Source organism: Grus americana, chromosome 3, assembly GCF_028858705.1.
Source record: "Grus americana isolate bGruAme1 chromosome 3, bGruAme1.mat, whole genome shotgun sequence".
Lineage (NCBI taxonomy): Eukaryota > Metazoa > Chordata > Aves > Gruiformes > Gruidae > Grus > Grus americana.
In genome coordinates this window covers 33,075,450-33,096,156 of record NC_072854.1, presented here as the reverse complement: position 1 = coordinate 33,096,156, position 20,707 = coordinate 33,075,450, and positions in this window count along the sequence as shown.

The following is a 20,707-nucleotide window of genomic DNA, read 5'->3' as shown; positions in this document are numbered from 1 at the left end:
TGCAGCCAGGTTCTGGAAAAATTGCACTCTAGTGCATTGATCTACGTTAAGATATTCTTCATGTCACTGAAATATGTACAGTGAGGGGCCCTCCAAACCACACTGTGAAAAAATATGCAACATCCCTGCACACCTTTGCAAAATGTTCTGGCTGGCGGCTGCTCTGGCTTCCTGGGATAGGCAAATTCTTACACAAGTAGAATACAAATTAGAGAGGATTTGGGGGAGGCAGGCACACTTGTAAAGCACTTGACAGGAATGCAGTGGAGCAAAGACTCAAGCAAAATGATGTTCACCTCAATCTATCTGATTTTAAAAAAAAAAAAAAAAGCCAAACAACAAACAAACCACCCCCCCCAGCCAAAACACGGATTGCTGATTGCCAGAGCTGTTGCAGGATGAGACTGCAGAGGGTAATTAAGGCTCTTAGCAGGTGGCTGGGATGGCATATTCCCAGGCTTTTTATCAATGTAAAGTGAAGCCTTCAAAAGGAGACGGACTTGGGTTTGAATGCAACAGAAAGGGAAATGTTAAGTTGTTATAAGATCGGTTTTTTAAGGAAAATATGAAAGTTGTTATTTCCATGTTTTATATTGGCCTCAAATGAACAGCAATATGGATGGAATTGCTTAAGTTTATTGTATGTGCCAAAGACAGGAGGTCAAGACAAGTATAAAATCTGGACAGGAGACACAGAAAAAAAATCAAGTCCTTTGTGCAAAGTACGTTTACTTGTGCTTCTGGAAAAATACAACCAGGTTGTCTGAGAACTGCTTGCCTCTCTTTCTGCTAGGGCTGAGCTAGCTGACAAAGTACTAGCTGCTTGGGCCACCTGTTAGGGACAAAAAGCCCCAATGAATGGCAATTTTTATGGAAATATAAAGAAATCCATGTTATCCCCACCCAAGGGAAAGTGAGAAACAGAACTGGCACACACTGAGGCTGGGCATGGAGCCTTTGCCATGGGGTAGCCTCAGGGAGCAGAGAGTAGTCAGAGCTTGGTGCCTGCTTACAGCTACACTTCAGAGCAGCACCAGGGAGGTGCGAGTCATCCTCGCTTGGTGTCTCAGTCAACAGAAAACTGAAAACAAGAATGCCTGCTGGTTGGAAAACAATGCCAGAGCCCCAAGGAACCTGAAGAAATACAACACAAAAGAAAAATATGGGTATGACTTGGAATCTTGAAAAAGTCCATCTCTTCATCAAAATGAAGCAGTGCAGAGCTGCTGTGGGAACTCAAGATCACAGGCAGCAGCAGCCTCACCGTCACCTATGAGGTTGCTGCCCGAATTGATGCATATTGTGGAGAAATAGCTGATACCTTCTTCATGCCCCAAAGGGAAAGAAATAAGAGGTATGAAATTAGACATTTTGTTACAAATAACTCACAAAGCCTCTTCAGGCTAGTACAGACAACAAACACATAATTCAACCCAAGAAAATAACAATACTGATCACTGGCCTGCTACCACACAGAAGCAAAGGAGAATTTTTAAGCAGGGCTTTAGGGAAGACGATAAGATAATTTTGCAGTCCTTCCAAAAGCATGGAAGAAAGCATAACACTGTGCGTTTAAAAATGGAAAAGAGTGAGCCCTGATGAAAGGTACTCTTGAGGCATTGTTGGATGTTCTTTCTCCTATGGAAGGGAAACCACGAATATGCAAGACCTCTTGCTTATTACAATCTGCTTCACATGGCGGTTTGGTTTGGGTTTTTTTTTTTTTTTGATTGCTCATAAATTATTTCTCTCTGTGTTAATCAGTTTGTCCTGCTTTATTTACATATAGTTTGCCTTCTCTCATTTCGATGTGCCAGTGCTCCGCAGCCTGAAAGGATGAAGGCACAATTAACAGAGCTGAACCTAAACACGCAGCCGTCTCTCCCTGAGTCTCAGGACTTGTGTTGAGGCATCGTGCCTTTGCTCCCAAGCAGGAACACAATGCAGGTAGCCTCCCAGAAGAGAAGATGCCAGGGTCGCAGACTCAGTTTTCTTCAAGGATAAGCACTGAGATGCTACCCTGAGTCCTGGAAGCATTCCCTCTTGCCCAGCTTAACCTGCATTTCAGCTCCAGGCCAGCTCTTTTTGGTACCCACAGCAGACCTCTATAGAGCTGAAAACCAGATTAAACTGCAGCAGACAGCTTTCAGGAGCTGAGCTAGTTTTTTTAAGGCTTACTGAAGTATCTCTACATTACAATGCGAACTGCACTGTAGATATAGTTTCAGTATAACTCACTTTATTTACACATATCCCTGATGTCTAGAAGAAAAAGCCAGAAGGCTTGCAAGGCAATTCTTCTTGCAGGAATTTTAACAAAGAGTAAATCCCTATTTCCCAGGGGTCAACTTTGCTTCAGGGACTGATGCAAATCAGTACCTCCGGCAGAGACCAAACTATTTTGCTGCACATGCAATTCCCTCTCTCTCTAAGCTGATTCTGCATAAAACCATCGCAAAGCTTGCAGCTCATGGTCTTAAGAACAATAACTTGAAGACTGTGTTTAACATAGCAAGCATGCAATGCTTAACATAATCATATATTTATTCATGAACTATCTAATAACTGAGGAAGCATATTTTACCATATTTTCTGTTCAGAAACAGAAAAACAAACACTCTTTGTAGTTTTGCACTGTTTTGCTTGCTTCGCTATATTGATACTGCTAATGACCACAGTTTGTGCCTTTTTTGCTAATCACAGAAAATCCCTTCTTTGATAATATTATGCTGTGACAGAATGATAAGAAATAGGGCCGTGCACCAGACAGCTGTCTTCCTCCGCAGCGTGACTTTGAACTCTCAAGCCAGAACAGCAGAGAAATGCGGTGTCACTGCTGCCAGCTGCAGCCCCAGGGAGCAGGCAATCGGGCTCTGCGAGGGAAACCGGGAGTACCCAAAACTGGGGAGAAAGCGACAGCAGAGAGTCATAGCCAAAACCCACAGGCAACATCGGTTTGGAGTACCTGTATGTATGCATGCTGCTCAGGGCAAGGGGAAAACGTGATCTGATTGCAGCAATTATGCTAAAAAATCCCAATAATTCTCTTTCTATCACTGTGTGATAATTTTCCCCTTTTGGAATAAAACTCTTACATGCACTGATTCCTGTCTGTACAATTTTAGGGAGGACAGTAGACCATTTTTGTTCATCTGAAACCCATGTAAGGATGGGCCAGGCATAGTATGTCATCAGCCCACAAAATTATCACTGGAGAAAACTCTACAGTTTATTATTCATTTAATTGCTACATTGTTAACTTCTTTGCCAGAAATTTTGGGTTGTACCTTAACTCCCCAGGGATCAAAGGCCATTTTGCCACTGCTCTCAATGGGAACAAGTCCAAAACCTTTTAAAATGTCCTAACCTGCTGGAGCAAACATTCCTTCCCCTCATATCAATGCGTACCATGCACAGAAGCTTGCTTTCAGAGCTGTAGGAGGAAAAATCTGCATGATCTATTGATACAAGCTGCACTGTAGGAGCAGAGAGACGAGAACGGATTAGACTGGTGTGTACAAACACCTTCACAAAGACTGAGATAAGTTTTCTGCTGTGCTGCAGTGAATGAGCAGAATTCTCCATTTGCTTTCCCAACAGACAGGAGCACCTGAGGTAAAGGTATATTACAAATATGCCCCTTGGGAGACTGATGCTGTTTTCTGATGACCCGTCAGCTTGCCACTTTCCCTTGATTTATTTGAGCAGTGGTGTGTGTCTATCTACAGGGTGCATATTTAGAGAAAGTGAGAGCATCTACTCAATTACTACAGATAGACATCCAGGGGTGAGATTCGGCTGCTTGGAAGTACACTCTCTGTTTAGTCCTGAGCATCACTTTGGTTGACAATCTCTCAAAGTCACGGTCCAAAAGAAGTCACAGATGATTCATACGATTTGAATCTTATCCTTGGTTTCAAGTGCCTGTACGTCTTATTCCATATCTAATTAGCCTTGCAAAATCCCACTTCGTAAACACTAATTGGAAGCATGCAAGGGTAACTGTTCATGTAAATCCTCCTCTGCATCTTTGGATGTATCAGGTGCTACAGGCAAACAAATCTGACACTGGTGGAATGCCCGGGAAGTTTTGCCCATACAACTTGAAAATTTGAGGCTGAATGTGAAAAGAAAAACGGTGTTGTGTTAAAGCTGGTTTAAAATAGGAGTCAGGAAGAGTTACAGACAGACTGAAAATTGCAGACAGCAAAGGGAGTAAACTGATAGTAAAAACACAATTTGTAGACCTTATAATTAGCAGTGGTAGCATAATACAGAGATAAATTAAATAAATATTGGTAGTCGAGTGGCCAGCTCAGGGGACTGATAATAAGACTGTATTTTGAGCTCAGTGACTCTTGTCAGGGAGTCACTGATTCTAAAAATGCCAGACTGAAAAACAGTGAAGATTGCTACTGTCTGGTTTACTGGTTCAGTCTAGTGTTTTGCATCCAACATAGGCCCTGTTGCTTGCTGACTCCATGAAGAAGCCAAAGGCTCAATGGATGGAAAATGAAAACTGCACCTCCCCAGAGAAACACTTGCCTGAACAGGTATGAAATAGACTGCTGAGGATTAAGAAGCAAATTTTCTTGTTTTCTACATGTACGAAATGTGATTTTAAATATACAGTTGGCATTTCTAGTGCTGTCAGTCAGGGATTTTGGACAATTGCTAACAAAACTAGGGACATAGCAAGAACTGATCATTGGGAAGTGGAAGACAAAATTTAAACTCATCATATTTTTAAACGTCAGGTTGATGAATTCTAGCACAAAATATCAGGAAAATGAGTAGTTGATTCTCCAGTTCTTGATATCGAGGCAAGGAGAAGATACCTTCTGAAAGAAATGTTCATCCAAGTTACTGGCTTTATGTTATCAGCTTTCTGCAGGGGTATCTAAGTAATACTGAACTGTATTATAAAGGACATCTGCCTGTTCGCACAGGCAGACTGTCTTTTCATTGTGAAAAATGCACGATAGTAAGGAAACTTCAGTTCCAAAAGCACCATCTAAGTCAGGAGAGAAAGGGAACACCCTTCAATTACTACTGTATTATGCAGAAATTATTATGTGGAAGATAACTGAAGAACTACCCGTTGCAGTGACTTGTTAAAAGCTAGGGGAGGTGCTGTAATTTCACATAAATTTCTATTAAGAATCAATCAAAACCCAATTTAATGTTGCCCTCCTTCTTATCACATCTTCAGTCAGGTTATTTTGTGGCAGATAAAGCCACAAACAAAAAATTATTCTTTGATGTTAATGCCATGCTACTTTCCACATCTCCTGGTCTATCCTTTCCATAAGTTCTGCTCCTCAGTGTTTCTAAGCCCATCATTTTCTTGGCTGTGCTATGCTTTGGCATACAGTACCCCTCTTGCAACAGATAAGCCTCTGATTCATCAGTCATCTTATATATGCTTCCAGCAATGTTTATTGTAATAGATATTTCATACCTCTTTTCTTTCTCCTACCATTTCTCTGTCATTGCCCCTTGCAACCTTTGCCTACAGTTCAGGTCTTTATGGGCCTAACTCTGATACCACTTTACACTGGACAATTTTTCAGTAGCAAACTGACTCCTGATTTACAGTGGGGTAAATAAAACATGGCCTCAGGCCTTTTGTCTCGAGATTTCTATCTTTCTGATCATTAACACTTAAAAATGCTATTGGATGATTTCTGCTGATAGATTCAGCTCAGATGCAACAGTCCCTCCTCTCCCCAGGCCTCCCACATTTAAAAAAAAAAAAAGAAAGAAAAAAGATACATTGACTTATCTTTCTATGATAATACAAGAAGCAGAGGGAGGGGTTTGAGATACCTTGAGAGCATTAAAAAAGGTGTTTGTCATCCCAAGAGATAGAAAGGACTTAGTCGCCTTAAAATCTACTAACCATAAACCGCACAAACTTCACACACATTTTGTGTTATTAGTATTACAAAGCATTTATATAGTGCCATACATTCCCACAGCCATTTCTTCCAAACAGATAAAGCACATTCCCTTCCTCAGAGAGTCTGCAATCTAAATAAGTCAAGACAAATATTTTACGTGATAAAAATAGAGGAGAAAAGTTCAGGGGGAATTGATGTATGGAGACAGCTGATAAGGAGAAGAGCGGGAAGGGAAATGATTAAAGATTGCTGTTTGGGATCCTTTCAAAACTAGGGAGAGGCTCAGCACACTACAAAGACTATGGGAATAAATGCAATACTGGTAAGACCTCAGTTGCATTTATACTTTGAAATTTATTTTACAAGGAAGAAGAGCTGCCTGGCCAAAATGGCTCCTTCTTGTCTGTCCAGATGAATTATACATAAAGTGGGTCTGGGTGAATTATACATAAAGTAGGCATTGGTTTGGATGCAATGTTTGTATATGCGACCAGTCTGGGATTTCATAAATGGGTCTGATTTTCAAGAGGGACATACTAATGCATACAAATACTGCCCTTTTGATGAGGAGTCTTAAGCTGGACACCCAAGACAGAGTCATCTGATACCGAGGAGAAGGTCATAGTTTGCAAGCAGGATTTCATCAGCTGACGAGAGCTGCTGGCTGCACACATCCAGGAAAGCTGTTGATCCAGGGAAAAGCAGAAAGTATTTCAAAAAGCACTACTTCAGCATCCATGCCCAGCAGACGGGGGGGTGACTGTGAGGCTTCCACCTCCAGCTCGAGCCAAGGGGTGCATGTGGCCATAGTGCTTGTGGAGCACCCGGTGCTTGTGGGGCACCTGGCTGTGGTGGCTGCCTGGAGATGGTCCGAGTGCTGGTGTTTGTGGGAGGCTGGTGCAGGGCCCCCCAGGGAAGATCTGCACCTGAACTCCTTTCTGCCTGCCCCACCAGGGCAGGAACCCACTAATTCACCTTACAGTCTTCCTCTGGAAAGAGATGTGCTGAGTGTAACAAACCACCAAGGGGGCAGAGGCAGCTGGGGTAGAGCCAGAGCCCGAACCCGGCAGCAGGGTACTGGCCCCAGCACACAGGAGGTGCTGTCTGGATCATCCCAGGCCTCTGCTGTCAAGCAGCCTTCAATTTAGTTGTCCATCCTTCACGTCCTCCAAAGCCAGCGCTACCACACTTGCCCTGCCATTGCAGAGGAGACTGCTCTCAAGAAATTCATCACAGGTCTTCGCTGCACAAGCAGGATCTCACTGAGGTCTGACGCTGTGATTTCAAACTTTGGTTTATTATTAATACTAAGCTTCTTTCTGTGACTTGCTTCAGGTGGCATAAGCAAAAGCACAGCTATTTGGATGTGCATCCTCAGGGTATTTACCCAAAGTCATACAGGTTATTCAGAGATTCAGAATAACTGCTTAAATATCTCAGACGAAGTAAAACTAATTAACATCTTTAAAGTTTGTAGGTATAGGCCCATCTATAAGTCTGTGATCCTTATATCAGTGCATACTTTAAAAAAAGGTTTTGTGGGGCACATAATTTACAATATGGTTTGGGAAGCAAAAGCAACATAAGCACAGGAGAAAAAGGAAACGCTGTTAAGTTGAATATTCAGAAACGAACAGGAAAGGAGGATATAAAAAACAATACATACATAATTCAAGAAACATTGTCTGAAAGTGCACATTTCACTTTAAAAAAGACTTCTAATCATGAAAGCCACAGGGAGGAGAGGAGGAAAGAAGAGATGTCAAACATTAGCATTTGATTAAGCCTGCTTAAGAGAAGTAAGGGCTAATATTTAGGTCCAGATTCTCTAAGCGTATAATTTTTTGCATCATTTTTATTTTGCACATAGTAAGAATTATGCATAAAATACACAAGAACTAGCCAGATCTCCAAAATATATCACCCGTCTCCATGAGCATGGAGGGTTGGGACCTCCACCTTCTTGAAGAGCTGAGCCAGTGTCTAATCGAGTGAAGTGCTGATTTCTTCCTACAAAATGCTGATTGCTCTCAGCACACCACAAGGTGTCAATGAAAACTCCAGCTAAATAAACAAAATGGTCTCCCCTTAGATCGGACAGAGTATTTTCAAAACCTCTGGGAAACAGTATTCCTCAAAACAGCAGGCATGACAAATGGGAACTAAGATCCGAGTTTAATCCGTTCACCTCCTTTTAAGTAACAGGTCTACAAATAGAAGATGAAAAAAGAAAGAGTCCAGAATGGATTTGTTTCAAACTTGGAGGCATAAATAAATTCCACATTTATTAAATATGTAGTTCTTGTTGGGAGACAAAGTGGCAGCTGAGTGTGGAAATATAATAATAGTGTTCAATGGCGATCACCATTTTCTACTTTAAAGAAAGACCTCCCTCCAACTCAAATTGCATCCCAGCAGTAGATATTAGAGGTCTTTCCAATTTCTAAAGCTTATTGAAATTATTTTCAAGACCAAAATGTATTCAATTTTTATGCCATCTTCCAGTTCATGCTTGCTTCTTTACATGTCTAATTGTGGTGGGTTGACACTGGCTGGATGCCAGGTGCCCACCAAAGTCGCTCTATTGCTCCCCTCCTGAGCTGGACAGGGGAGAGAAAATACGATGAAAGGCTCGTGGGTTGAGATAAGGACAGGGAGAGATCATTCACCAATTACCATCACGGGCAAACCAGACTCAACTTAAAAAAAAAATACTATAATTTATTACCAATCAAATTAGAGTAGGATAATGAGAAATAAAACCAAATCCTAAAAACAGCTTCCCACCACCCCTCCCTTCTTCCCAGGCTTAACTTCACTCCCGATTTCTCTACCTCCTCTCCTCAGCGGCACAGGGGGACGGGGAATGGGGGTTACGGTCAGTTCATCTCACGTTGTCTCTGCTTCTCCTTCCTCCTCAGGGGGAGGACTCCTCACACTCTTCCCGTGCTCCAGCGTGGGGTCCCTCCCACAGGAGACAGTCCTCCACCAACTTCTCCAACGTGAGTACTTCCCACGGGCTGCAGTTCTTCATGAACTGCTCCAGCGTGGGTCCCCCACGGGGTCACAAGTCCTGCCAGCAAACCTGCTCTGGCGTGGGCTCCTCTCTCCACAGGGCCACAGGTCCTGCCAGGAGCCTGCTCCAGCGTGGGCTTCCCACGGGCCACAGCCTCCTTCAGGTGCCTCCACCTGCTCCGGCGTGGGGTCCTCCACGGGCTGCAGGTGGAATCTCTACACCCCCTCATCCTTCCTCCATGGGCTGCAGGGGGACAGCCTGCTTCACCATGGCCTTCACCACGGGCTGCAGGGGGATCTCTGCTCTGGTGTCTGGAGCTCCTCCTCCCCCTCCATCTGCACTGACCTTGGTGTCTGCAGAGTTTCTTACATCTTCTCACTCCTCTCTCCGGCTGCAAAAGCTCTCCCTCTCAGTGTTTTTCCCCTTCTTAAATATGTTATCACAGAGGTGCTGATTGGCTTGGCCTTGGCCAGCGGCGGGTCCATCTTGGAGCCGGCTGGCATTGGCTCTGGGGAGCTTCTAGCAGTTTCTTACAGAAGCCACCCCTGTAGACTGCCCCCCCCCACACACTACCAAAACCTGGCCACGCAAACCCAATACACTAATCATACCTGAGAGAGAAAATTATGCACATGATGACTGAATCCACTGCAAACACAGACAAATCATACTGAGGAAAATGTTTTGAGATTATATTTACCCAACACAAACGGACACTACCTGCCCGGATGCTGAGCTTCTTCCTGGGTTTATAACTCATTAGGTTTCAGGCATTTCAAGGCAGGGACAGTCTCTTCCTTTGAGAAGATATTTCTTCCTTCCAGAAGAAATATCTCAAGGGTGTCTAGTCCTAAAGGGGGACTTTTGGTGCTACTACTTGCCAAATTACTGAACAGGAGTCATATCTGAACTAATAGGGATTTTATCTTCTCCATTAATATGACTGACCTCAGGACCACTGATGCTGCAGAGAAGGAAAGGAGGTGAGGGACTCATTAGCTGCTCCCTCTTCTTGCAGCCTGAGGTGTTGCCAAAGGGACATTTGCAATGTGCAGTGGGGGACTGTGTCAGGCATAACCTTTCCATCAGCTGTGGTAATCATGTCTCCCATGAGAAGCTGGGCCTCTGAAAAGGTTCATATTCCTCTCCTTTACACACCTACCACCAAATGTGGAGCAGCACGAAATGAAGTCACTTACAGTGCAGGCACTGTTAGTCCCAGCCCCACTGTGCTCATTATGGAAACCCATGTATTAGGGGTGTTTTGCTCCTGCGTACTCCCCAGCAAAGCTGGACCAGGCTGTTAATGGCATAGAGGCAAATGGGAATTTGCAGCTTCTTTATTTGGGGGACTGGGGAAGGATACAGGGAAGGTGTCTACATGTGAACTAGTCACCCCAGGATCAGTTGATATGACTAGAGTGAAATAGGTGTGTGTGGGGGGGTGTTAAGATTTATTTACATGTGTGTTTTAGTATTAGAAGAATCGTGCTTCCAGAAGGGCATTTGTAGGATGGCAGGCAGTGTCCCGTCTCCCTGCACTGGGTACTGTGGAAGGGTGATTGGAGAAGACCTTACCCCATGGGAACAAGTACAAGACCAAGGACATCCACATGCATGAATGGTCCTGATGTGGCATTTGCATGGCTTCAGAGGCAACAGTAAATCACAAAACAGCGACTCACCTGCAATATCCTGGCAGGGGGAGGGCTGCCAGTGGCCTCAGTGTTCTTCTGTCCCAACACTGGGCAGCTGGGACACTGTGCCAGGCATGCTCTGGCCTGTAGGGCTGCCATGGTCTTGGTCTGGCACTCTGCTACAGAGGTGACCACCACAGAGGAGCACCCCAGGGGCACCTGAGACTCCACAGCTGGGAGAAGTTCCTCTAGGGAAGGTGGGACAGAGGAGAGGACAGGACCTGGACAGTGGATGGGATGCAAAGAGCAGCAGCAGCCCTACGAGTTCATGGCATCAGAAGAAAAGACATTTCCAAGGAACCCAGAAGGGACTGGTTAGAGTTTGTTGCAAAGCAGGAGGATCACAAAAGTTTTTGGACCAAGAGCAAGCCCTGATAAAGCACAAGGAGACAGGGGATTACTGCTTGTGTGTCCCTCACTGTAATCCACCTTAATCTGAGTTTCTTGATTTAAGATATTCAGTGTTTTTGTTTCTAATATGATTTGCCCTGAGACACATAAAACTCACTGCTGTCACTCTAAAGACACTGTGTAGATATATGTACCTTCTTGTTCTGGCCAAACTGGGATCCTGTCTGAAGCACTGCCTCAGAAATGGGAGACACAGGTTTGGATCTCTCTTCTCCTTGTGAGGCTTCAGACCTGTTTTTGTTACACCCCTGGTGAGCGCTGTCACGCTATCTAGTTGGGAGCATTATTTACTTTTCTTATTTGAGCTTCTCCAAGTTGCAAAGATTAATTCAATAACCACGGTCCAAATGATATAATTAATTGAGGGTCACTGAACAAGAACTTCTGGTTTCAATTCCTGTACTGAGGGGTTCTTAGGCATTTTATTTATACCAGCCACTGGCTACAATGCAGCAACTTTTTCTCCTAACAGAGACTGTCCCTGCGCTATCCCCTGCTTTCAGCTGAGTGTTGCAATCAGTAGCTTGCAGAGTTACGATTTCTTTCTCTGGCCTAAAGCTTGAACTGTGTTTTGGGAAAATGCATCAATTTAAACAGAGATTTCTGGAGGTCAGATGGTATTTTCAAGGCCTAAGTTCAGATGTGCCCTTGACTATGTACCTAATTTTAAGTATATGAGTAGTCTCGTGTAGCTGAACCTAGATGAAATGCAATTTGATCACCTGTAAACAATTTTTCCTTTATTTTTACTTCCTATCTGCTTATTCCAGAATTACTTTGGGAAGAAAAGATGCCTCAACTCCAGGAATGTGGAGGCTATGAAACGATCTGATATCATTTTGTCCAAGATGGATGTTTTCAGTTACTACATTTCATTCAGCTCACTAACACACCCACTGAACATTCAATAAACCTGAATAAAACGACAAATAAAGAATTCATTATATATACATAAAACAAAGACATGACGCTGCACTTACTTTTGTCCTATGCATACCCCATCTTTATTTAGCGCAGAAACTATTTAATTGATTTTGCAATCTGCCTACACATATTGCAGGTCCAAATGAGCATTTCCTTTCATGCTGTAAAGACCGAAGGAAAGCAAATTAAAAACTGTTCTCACAGGCACATGTCTTTTGTCTACTGGAGCAGGATTTCCCTTCTCTCTCTGCAGCACCTTGGGCACTTACCCAGATGAGAGGTCTCACTTCCACCCCACACCCAAGGACTACAGTGAATGCAGACCTTTTTTCAGAGCACACCACTTTGCAGTCCCTCTTCTTTGTGAGAAGCGGCAAGCACTATGATCAGGTCACAGGCCTGGGACATGAGACACAGACTTTCGCAAAAACGTGAAAAACAGGACAGTGAAAAGTGATCTGTAGGGTTGCATACAAAATTCAAGGAGGCATAACACATAGGGGAATAACATACAGAAGAGAGGAGATAGATGTCCATGGTTACTGAGCAGCTGGTACTGGCAATGACTCCTGGGGTTCAGTCTCACCCGTCTTCAGCCAGAGCCAGCTTCCACCTACAAACTGCCCAGTGGGGCAATAGTCACTGTTTCCTTTTCTGCCTTGGCAGGAGATGAAGACTTCACGAGAAGCTCACATCACCTTTCCAGGAGGGGACAGTGAAGAGGTCTCCTATCTGACTTGTCTCCATCAAATCACTCAGGTTGTCTCCATCCCAAAATGCTGTCCTTGTACTCCTTAAGAGGAGGTACCCAAAGCAGTGTTTCTGCCACTGGGGTTGCTGCTGGCAAAATATTTCTGCAGCAGAATCCTATATTTTCCCAACAATTATTTAAACTTCTTTTGAACTTAATCACATATGAGCCCTGTCATGTTAGATATCTAGCCAGGCAATTTCTCGCTGCTTCCAGTGCAGTCTAGTAACCCAAATGCTTTGTTTACAGTTATTTCTAGAGAAAATATAGTAGCTTGTTAGCCTTCTGTCAATGTTGCTGCTGTGGTTCACATTGTTAATTAACCCCTTATATAGCACTGGATTTTAGCACTTTTCTTGCTAATATTCTCAGCTGTGTTAGCCTGACTCTAGCTCACACTCTTCTTATTTAAGTATGCTCCAGCGGTGATTGAGCGGTGTGAAAGTGATGCCTGTGGGCTGGTGGGGAGGGGGGGGCCTTTGGGATGAGGGGGAGCTTTAAAGCCAGTCCTGCACCACCTCAGTCAGTGGCAAGCCCTCAGTGCTCACCATGGTCCAGAGCTGCACCCGTTGCTCCCCGCTTTCTCTCCCTTGTGCCTCTGAAGGAGTTATCTTGGGGCGTCTTAGAGTAAATGTCATAGAGAGCAAAAAGGCTGCACAGCTATGGCTGCATATTGATTGCCCCCCCCAACGTTAAGCCTTGGCTCATTTTGTGTCTGTACCCTCTCTTTCTATCTGTCTTCTTTTTCACACATCTCCCTCCTTTTAGCTAATGCTAGATATTTTTAGAGATGGTCTCACCTATGCGCATGTTTTTCTGTTGAGGTGGAAGAGAAAAGAGAGGCAACGCAGAGCTGAAGGAAGTCATTGGCCCCAACAAATGACAACATGGCTCTGGAGACAACTGAAACAAATAGCACATCTTTTACATATGGCAGAAGATTCAAATTGCCTTCCTGTCGATTTATATGAAGCCAATTGGATGGATTTATTTCAGAAGTCAGAAGCAGAAAACATTTATAGACATATAGAAATGACTGATGATGCTGCAAGCTCTCTCTCCTGGCATCGCTCCATTGTTTGGCTTAGAAAATGCTTTTGACAAAGCAGAACTACAGTGTGCAAGTAACTTTCTTCATGGGTGATCAACTGTAGCAAGACATATATGGATCAGATTAGAAATCTGGGTAAATAAACTATAGTCATACTCATGAAACACAGGGTCATTGCGAAGCTGCCTCCTTGCCCTTTAGGTAAAAGCTTCATTTTGGTAATCAAGTTCTACTCAGACCATTAACGGTTTTGTGGTGGGTTGACCCTGGCTGGAGGCCAGGTGCCCACCAGAGCCGCTCTCTCACTCCCCTCATTCACTAAACAGGGGAGAAAAAGCATAACGAAATGCTTGTAGGTCGAGATAAGGACAGGGAGAGATCACTCACTAATTATCATCACGAGCAAAACAGACCAAACTTAGAGAGGGAATTCATCTAATTTATTACTAGGCAAAACAGAGTAGAGGAATGAGAAAATAAAATCAACTCTTAAAACACTTCCCCCCACCCCTCCCATCTTCCCGGGCTCAACTTCACTCCCGGCTTCAACCTTCCCCCCCCTCAGCAGCACAGGGGGACGGGGAGTGGGGGTTACGGTCAGTTCATCTCACGGTGTTTCTGCTGCTTCTTCATCCTCAGGGGGAGGACTCCTCTCATCGTTCCCCTGCTCCAGCATGGAGTCCCTCTCACGGGGTGCAGACCTTCAGGAGCAAACTGCTCCAGCATGGGGTCCCCCACGGGGTCACAAGTCCTGCCAGCAAACCTGCCCTGGCGTGGGCTCCCCTCTTCACGGGTCCACCGGTCCGGCCAGGAACTTGCTCCAATGTGGGCTTCCCACAGGCCGCAGCCTCCTTCAGGTGCCTCCACCTGCTCCGGCATGGGGTCCTCCACGGGCTGCAGGTGGAATCTCTACACCCCCTCATCCTTCCTCCATGGGCTGCAGGGGGACAGCCTGCTTCACCATGGTCTTCACCACGGGCTGCAGGGGGATCTCTGCTCCGGCGCCTGGAGCTCCTCCTCCCCCTCCATCTGCACTGACCTTGGTGTCTGCAGAGTTCCTTACATCTTCTCACTCCTCTCTCCAGCTGCAAAAGCTCTCCCTCTCAGTGTTTTTCTTCTTCTTAAATATGTTATCACAGAGGCGCTGATTGGCTTGGCCTTGGCCAGCGGCGGGTCCGTCTTAGAGCCGGCTGGCATTGGCTCTGTCAGACACAGGGGGAGCTTCTAGCAGCTTCTCACAGAAGCCACCCCTGTAGCCCCCCCGCTACCAAAACCTTGCCACACAAACCCAACACAGGTTTACAAGCTGGCTGTGCTATGTACAAGTTGTAAAGTCACTGTTTATACTGCACAGTGCTATCAAGAAAAAAATCACGAATATCTGTTGTAAACTTCCTTTTCCTGTAAGCCTAATCAGAGCAGACCAAATGCTTTGATGAGTATTAAGGGAAGGAAAGCTGTCCAGTTGTCTCTTCTGTTTGCCATTCTGCAGATCACAGCTATAAGTTGGTAGAAGGTCTGTCTGCGAACAGACAGTGACAAATCAAAGCCACCAGTGTCCGGTCACAGAAGCTTGTGAAATTATGCTACATCCTTTACTAGACAGATGGGTGCCTCCCTGCGATTGTTCCATGTGCAGGCTGCTCTCTGCATCCTTACATCTCCATGAACTGGACTTCACAGAAACACAATCCCAGTTTTTGAAAAAGTCATTTATTTCTACATGCTGTAAAGACTCCTATGCATCAGAGGCCTTGACTTCCACATACTCGTTCCTTACCACAGAACTTCTAAATATCAGAAGCACCATTTTATTATAATAAGCATATGTTCTTTCATTATCCATATGTTGTTGCATATGTCAGTATTTCCTTGCTACAGCTTTCCTCTCTCAGCTTTATTGTGTCCCAATCCAATTAGTCCATACTCAGTTTGTCTGTGTTTTGGAGTATTAGGAAGATCTTATCAGGAACCAATATTACAGTATGATATATTAAAATGTTATTTCTTGTTGCTTAAAAAGTCCAAATAAAAATAGATTTTACAACCCACTTCAAGTCTCCATTTCTGGCTGTATGTAAGTGATAAATTATTCACCTTTACTTCATGGAATTTCTTGTAATGTAATTACCTGAAAAATCTCAAATTGTATTTATAAGTGATAGAGTGATTAAGATTTTAAATATCTCATTTACATGCTGGTGGTAATCTTTTCATGAATACAACATAAGAAGTTATTGGTTTATGAATTTTGTCTGAAAGAACAGTATTCACAGAATTTAAAAAATAGCTATACAGCTACTCTTTCTCCCCTGACTTTTTATCTCCAGATGCACAGAAACAGTTTTGATTCCAGAGTATGTTCTGGAATTTAGATAATAATGAAGTGTAAGATAATAACAGAGCACGAGCTCTGGCTGAAGTGTAATTCTAGCTCTTCTCCAGTTCCGGCAAGAACGTGATTTCCATATGTGAAATTAATGACTGTAGGAGATATAAAGGAAATTCTTACTGGTACACATTGTTACACTGCTATGACATGCAGCTCTTGAACTTTAATCCATTTTTCAGACACATTAAATTTAGGTCCCAACCTTGCAGTATAGTAGATGGCAGCCTGTCCACATGTTAGCCCATTCTGCAGTGTTGGTGTTTCTGCATGCAGTACCTGACCATCACCATCGTAGCTGTGGCCATTCAGCATTGCCTTTGCCAGGTTTTAGGATAAAGTCAGCTTTGCAGAAAAGGATCTGGGGTGCTTGGTGGACACCGAGTTGAACAGCAATGTGCCCTTGCTGCAAAGAAGGCTAATGGTGTCCTGGGCTGCATTAGGAGGAGTGCTGCCAGCTGGTCAAGAGAGGTGATCCTTCCCCTCTACTCAGCCCTGGTGACACCACATCTGGAGTGCTGGGTCCAGTTCTGGGCTGCCCAGTAGAAAAGAGACATGGACATACTGGAGAGAGTCCAACAAAGATGATTAACAGACTGGAGCATCTCTCTTATGAGGAAAGGCTGAGAGAGCTGGGACTGTTCAGCCTGGAGAAGAGAAGACTCAGGGCAATCTCATCAATGTATATGAATACCTGAAAGGAGGATGCAAAGAGGTTGGAGGCAGGCTCTTTTCAGAGGTGTCCAGTGAGGCAATGGACACAAAGTGAAACACAGGAGATGCTGCCTGAACACCAGGGAACACTTTTTCACTGTGGGGTGACCAGTCACTGGCACAGGTTGCCCAGGGAGGTTGTGGAGTCTCTATCCTTCGAGATACTCAAAAGCTGTCTGGACACACTCCTGGGCAATCGGTTCTAGGCAGTCCTGCTTGAGCAGGAGGCTGGACCAGCTGACCTCCAGAGGTCTCTTCCAACCTCAACTGTTCTGTGTTTCTGTGAATCCAGCAGTGCTTTTAGGTATCCCTGAACTGTAATATTCTGGAGGCTGTTAATGGTGTGAATCCAGGATATCTGATTCTCATTACTTGCTCAATTTGCACTCTGTTTATACTTTCATCTTCAGAGCTTACCACTTTCTTAACCAACCTGTTGACCAGACTTCAGACTGCAGTTTAATTTAATCAAAGAGAAAATATCATGGTAGTGTCAGATGGCTTTAATACAACTTTGTTTCCTCACCAAGACTAAGCTAAATCCCATTTCTCTCAGCTCTGAAGTAATGCAAAGAATTCTTTGTCAATTAATCATCAACCCCTGATGTTTTCTCTCATTTTCCCCAGACTTTTGTGTCAGAGCTTGCCTTGCCAGGCCAATACCGCTGCCTTCTCTCTGACCATCTCTACTCTTCCCCACAGCTTCTCTCAAAGACACAAAGACCTTCAGAAAACATACCCAGATAAACACCTCCACCACCATTTGCTCTGCGTACACCTTTGATTTGGATGGCAGCACAGACCTGTCTTTAAAGCAGAGATTGCTGTTATTTTAGCTATCTTCTCTCCATTGGCACGTCAAACTTCTCTGAAGCGTGGCAGAGTGGTCACATGCCTCCAACTTGATCCAGAGATGTGTAAGAGATCTAACCCATTGTGCAGCAAAGTCTGGCAAACTGCACATACTAGATCAGTTTGTGTTCTACAGTGTTGAATTCTTCTCTTACTGTGGAGATGTAACACTGAAAGTTTTTCCCCACCTCCTATTTTCTGCTTTGCTTGATTTATGGATTAAGGGGGGGGGGGGGAAACCAAAAACAAAACCAAAAAACCCACAGATATGTTCTGACAGATACCCTTTCTCACAGATTTTATAATTCAGAGTGCTATCATGCAAGTGATGGGTTTCCTAGAGGAGGACTTTATGATGAAATATGGAGACCATTCTGTTAGAAACAAGGGGTGCATTTCTGGTCTAGTGACAGTGATGCCAATCAGGACTCTGCATCTGCTTTGAAGCTGATAGAATGAAAATGGCTAAAACCAGTGAAAGAGTGAAAGCCCAGGAATTATCCCAGATTAATTTTAGGGTGAAAATTTCACCCTGCTGCACTGAATCTTGCAACCAATGTAGGAAAATCCAGCACTTTCTCACCATTACAGATCTCCAACAGTTGATCAGATAAGAGATAAGATACAATAGATAAAGAATAGGTTAGAGTTTCTGAGGTGACAGGGTTGCAGTAGCCTTTTGGATGAGACCCACGGGGTGGCTTTTACTCCCTCCCAAGCTCAGATACTGTTGTGCACCAATGGGCTGAACTGCCTCACGACACCGTGGCTGGGCTGCACCCAGGGACAGGGCTGGCTGGCCCCACGGCTTGGTCCCCACTGGGTGCTTGACCCCAACCTCGCCAGCCCTGGCTCCTCGCAGCACCACCCACCCCACCAGAAACCCATCAAGGGGTGCATTCAGCATCCTGAGAGATTCTCCCATTTTTAGGATCTTTAGCTCCACCTCTGTTAAGATTTAAGTAACAAAACCAGTCAGTTTTACAAACAGCACTTCTTTTATTTGTCGAGATTCTGAAAGATTGCTGCTTTTCATGCACAGAGAAATCTTTGGGAGGATGATTACAACAGAGTCGATTACTTGTTTTGGGGTAGTTGTTGCAATCAAATAAATAATAAAATGTTCATCCTCTTTTTTTTTTTGAGCATCCTTTCTTAATGGAAAATCATGATAGTTCTGCTGATCCATTTCCGGAAGACCGTATCTCTTTGATAAATGTTGCAGTAGTTGTACAGTGCCTCCAAGATGTCTCTTTTCCAGAGAGAAATAAGGTCAATGAGCCTCCCAGCAGTACTGCCCAGGACCACCAGCTACCAGCTCTTGTTTCCACACATATCTTCCTCTTACTTGCCACCCTCACATTTCCATCACAAGTGGAGCTGAATTCACCCCTGAAAAATTAGTTTACCATTTGTCATACAAGAAGCTTACAACAATTACATAAATCAGCACCGCCCACAGAGTGACCTGGAAAGTTGCTTGCAGAAAAGGAAAATTCAATATTATTGTTAATGGCAAAAGATTCTTTATCTCATTATTTTAAATGGAATGCAAAGTAAGGAAAGTTGATAACAGAATATGGTCTTTAATTTCATCAGTGTTCCTGAGCAAGCATTTTCTAGTGTTTTCTTACCCAAGACATTTGGACTGTTTTCTGCTTGCAAATTATTCATCAACAAGCTTTGGTCTTAAAATATGGTGGGTTTGTTGTTCCAGAACAGTTTTACAAACAGATTTTGGTCTCTTGAGTTCTTAATTTAGGATATTTGCTATTCGCTTTTCATCCAGAGCCCACCATAATTTCGATTCCCTGACCAGAGTAGAAATTCAGCTTGTCAGCCAACTTCCTATAAAATAAACATATGCGCTACTTATTTTTTCATCTTCTTCTGCTTCCCTTCCATATTTTCTTATCTTATTTCATTTTCAGCAGCTTTTCCCCCTACCTCTCTTTTTAAGTGCCTCTTTCGTCGTTTTCTTTCTCCTTGCCCCTTTTTCATTCCATCCTTCCCCAGTCTCCCATCCAGCATTTTCTTGTCTCATACAAGTTTAGAAAAATGTGTTTTCTACAAGTTTTCAAACAAGTTTTCCAAACTTGTGTAAGACTGTTTTCAGAGGAGGGAGGGTTCCCCAAGTCAAGTGCCTTTTCTCCAGAAACAGTCACAAGAGCAAAGTTACTAAGAAAATCTAGAAAGCACCAGTTTATAGTTTCAGACCCAGCAGTGCTGCATACAAATATGTGCCTTATTTTAAAGAATGTAATAAACCTTTAACAGCAGCTGAAATCTGAGGATATATATTTATTTTTTGCCTATGGCCAACTAAATGTGTTTAGTACATGAAAATTCTCCTAGTAGGAAGAGCTCACTTGAACATATTATTAAGGAAAATACTTTGGCAGCTTTCTGAAAACCACCAGGTCACTGATGGGAGTTTGTCAGAGAGCAGAGGTTCTGCTCAGAACCTCAGAAAACCCCAGTATGATATTAATGGTTCTGGTGAACAGTCCTTTCCATCTGTCCAGCTAATGTATCTGAAGTCAATAATGAGTAACACTGCATGAGCTGCAAGCAATAATTTATTAAAGCATATATGTCATGGGAAAAGCAAGCAGTGATCAGCTTTACTTTCTGATCAATTAACGGCACTCAGACAAGCAGAACTCAAATTATTTTGAAACCCCAAATGAACCGATCTAGTCATTAGGAAGTCTGTGGTGCTACATCATGCAAGCAGCTGTTCATTTTATCATATTTACTTTTACAAATGACTGTTATCATCCTGCAACCTTAGCTTTATGGCTCTTCGGAAAGTACCCAAGGTTTGATTTTTAAGGACCCTATATGCAATTTAATCTTCTTTAAGAGAGAATATTGAAAATTTTGAATGAATTGGAATTGGAGTAGGAAATGTTTTAACAGCTGCTTGCAAGTAATAAAAATATGATGTAAGCTCCCACAGAAAGTCCTTTCCCAGCCATGGACTTTCTAATAAGGGA